Source organism: Bison bison, unplaced genomic scaffold, assembly GCF_000754665.1.
Source record: "Bison bison bison isolate TAMUID 2011002044 unplaced genomic scaffold, Bison_UMD1.0 scf7180017864116, whole genome shotgun sequence".
In the NCBI taxonomy this organism is placed as follows: Eukaryota; Metazoa; Chordata; class Mammalia; order Artiodactyla; family Bovidae; genus Bison; species Bison bison.
Genome location: NW_011494688.1, coordinates 235,456 through 238,969, shown reverse-complemented (window position 1 = coordinate 238,969; position 3,514 = coordinate 235,456). Strand labels below are relative to the sequence as shown.

At 39.8% G+C, this 3,514-nt stretch overlaps 1 protein-coding gene across 1 annotated transcript in view; it reads left to right on the top strand.

Annotated features, from left to right (window-relative positions):
- The window catches only part of FAM13C (family with sequence similarity 13, member C), a 262,431-nt gene that overhangs the window by 112,702 nt on the left and 146,215 nt on the right, over positions 1–3,514 (top strand). Inside the window, exon 3 of the mRNA XM_010839379.1 lies at positions 1,715–1,928. The gene's annotated coding sequence lies outside the window, so the exon portion shown is untranslated. The remainder of the gene's footprint in view (positions 1–1,714; positions 1,929–3,514) is intronic.

The window sequence follows — 3,514 nt, the reverse complement described above, 5'->3', positions numbered from 1 at the left end:
TTTGGCGCTCAGCTTTCTTTATAGTCCAACTCTCACATCCATACATGACCACTGGAAAAACCACAACCTTGACTAGATGGACCTTTGTTGGCAAAGTAATGTCTCTGCTTTTTAATATGCTGTCTAGGTTGGTCACAACTTTCCTTCCAAGGAGTAAGCGTCTTTTAATTTCATGGCTGCAGTCACCATCTGCAGTGATTTCTCAGTGATTGGAGAAAAATAAAGTCAGCCACTGTTTCCACTATTTCCCCATCTATTTGCCTTGAACTGATGGGACCAGATGCCATGATCTTCGTTTCCTGAATGTTGGGCTTTAAGCCAACTTTTTCATTCTCCTCTTTCACTTTCATCAAGAGGCTCTTTAGTTCTTCACTTTCTACCATAAGGGTGGCATCATCTGCATATCTGAGGTTGTTGATATTTTTCCCGGAAATCTTGATTCCAGCTTGTGCTTCCTCCAGCCCAGTGTTTCTCATGAGGTACTCTGCATATAAGTTAAATAAGCAGGGTGACAATATACAGCCTTGACGTACTCCTTTTCCTATTTGGAACCAGTCTGTTGTCCCATGTCCAGTTCTAACTGTTGCTTCCTGACCTGCATACAGGTTTCTCAAAGGAACATAATTTCAAACAGTCTAAGTTTTACTATATTAAATAATTATTTAATACATCCCTCCTGATTTATATAAAGGAAAAACTTATAAGTTGAATAAAAGTATATTTATTGTAGTCAGAGCTATGGCTTTTCTAGTAGTCATGTACAGATGTGAGAATTGGACCATAAGGAAGGCTGGGTGCTGAAGAATTGATGTTTTCTAATTGTGATATTGGAGAAGACTCGTGAGAGTCCCTTGGACTGCAAGGAGATCAAGCCAGTCAATCCTAAAGGAAATTAACCCTGCACCACATTGGAAGGATTGTTGCTGAAGCTGAAGCTCTAATACTTTGGCCACCTGATGCAAAGAGTCAACTCGTTGGAAAAGACCCTGATTCTAGGAAAGATTGAAGGCAAAAGAGAAGGGGGCAGCCGAGGTGGAGATGGTTAGACAGCATCACCGACTCAATGGACATGAATTTGAGCAATCTCTGGAAAATAGTGAAGAACAGGGAAGCATGGTGTGCTGCAGACCGTGGGGATACAGAGGGTTGGACATGACTTAGCAGCTGAACAACAACAACAATATTTATTGTTGTTTTTGGAAGGACTCCATCTACAACAAACTGATTCTATGACACTGGAAGAGATAGTCAACATAATTTTTGCTAAAAATACATATTCTCAAAAGATCTGAAAGGTTGAATTTAATTGTATACAGTATCACCTCAGACACATAGAATTTCATAGGAATGTATGCAAAGCTGTAAAGAGTGTAATGTTAAAAAGAAGGAGGTGCAAAGTCCATTTCACTCTTCATTGAACAAACCATGCCTGGAGTCATAACATGTTCAGGGTAGCAGGTGCACTTTTTGAAGACATTTACACAATTTATCCAGTGCTACAACAACTCAGAAAGATGCTGAAGGGATTCTAAATCACGTCATAAGAGAAGGTACTGAAGAAAAGGGGAAAATTTGGCCAGGAGACCAGAAGACCAAGGAAAATTGAAGCTAAGGTGCTAATAACAAAATGTGTCTTTTTCCCAGGAAAATGTTTGTTTGAATAAGGTTTTCTAAATCAATAGTTCTACTACCATGACCCCATCTTGTCCCCTAGGAAACACTAATGATTGATCAATTCTCCGGTGCTCTTTCTGGCTGGACTGGGACCACACCTCAGAAACAATGTTTTGGGAAGCTAGTACCATCAGCCATGTCGGCCTAAAAGCATGACATCTGTTTGTTATCCCTGCAAAGGGAAGGAAGGAATGTCTAAAACAGGAAAGCCTCATTAGCTGCAGGTAATTTGTCTTGGAAAAAGCCCACTGAAGGTGAGTCACTTAAAACAGGAGCTAACATTTCAAAGTGAATAGAAAAAATGAGGGATGAATAGAGCTTTATCTTGAAAAAGAAAGTAGAACTGAATAATCACTCTTTCATTCTATTTCTCAAATATTTACTGAGTACCTACCCTGGTAGACACCAATTTCAGCCCTGGGGATACAGTAGTGAATAAGACTAAAAAATCTTTTTTTTCAAAGAGCCCCCATTCCAGTAGAAGAGGCAATTATAACACAAATAAATATTAAATGTCAAGTAGTGACAGTTCCTATGAAGAAAAGACAGAATAAAGTGATGGGAGCTGCTAATTTTGGAAGTTTGGTCAGGGGTGTTTTCCCCAAGGAAGCATATTTGAGCAGATCTGGGGGTGGTTTTCCCAGCAAAGGGAATAGCAAGGGCAAAGTGCCAAGGGAGGGATCAAGTTCACCTGTTATAATAAGCGCAGGGAGACCACTATGATTGAAGCTAAGTCTCGAGTTGTCTCAGGGCCAGGGTGCATATGGCCTGGTAGGTCATGTGAAGTGAAGTGAAGTCGCTCAGTCGTGTCTGACTCTTTGCAACCCCATGGACTGTAGCCTACCAAGCTCCTCTGTCCATGGGATTTTCCAGGCAATAGCACTGGAGTGGAATGCCATTTCCTTCTCCATGGTAGGTCATGGGTAAACAGTAAATAAATTATAAAAATGTTCTTAGTTTATATTAGGAATATAATTTATAATAGTGAGCTAATTCTTAGAAATAGTCAAGAATAAATTATGCCCATTGGAGGGTAGATACATATATGTATGTGTATGTGTGTGTGTGTGTATAATTTTTCTGCAAAAATTTTAATAGCTCATCTAATGTTCACTTCACTTCACATTTGACATGTACTGCATAATTATAAAAAGGTAACATTTACAAAATTAATCGAGGGCTTCATAAATTTTTCCAAGAAACACTCTTAATCCTTTGATGTTTAACTCATTCCCTTTAATATTTACATGTTACCATCCTTGTCAAATTTTTATTCATTAGTCGTTATTGCCAAAACCTCATTTATCATTGGAGAAGGAAATGGCACCCCACTCAAGTACTTGTGCCTGGAAAATCCATGGACAGAGGAGCCTGGTAAGCCACAGTCCCTGGGGTCGAAAAGAGTCGGATGTGACTGAGCAACTTCACTTTCACTTTTCACTTTCAGGCATTGGAAAAGGAAATGGCAACCCACTCCAGTATTCTTGCCTGGAGAATCCCAGGGATGGGGGAGCCTGGTGGGCTGCCGTCTATGGAGTCGCACAGAGTCGGACATGAATGAAGCTACTTAGCAGCAGCAGCAGCAGCAGCAGCAGCATTTATCATCAGTTTTGAATGTGATTCAAGCCAGTCTCCATCAATCATCCTTTACTGAGTTCATGAAATCCTGAATCTTCTGCCAAGATTAAAAATTTGATAAGCTATCAGTTTACATTATATGTATATTTTGTTGTCAGATGGATCAGAAAGATATTCTCAGACAAAGTTGGACTAGCATTAATTGGGGGAGGGGATGTTTAAATAAGCTGGCTGCCATCAGTTTATATTTGGTATCTCCACT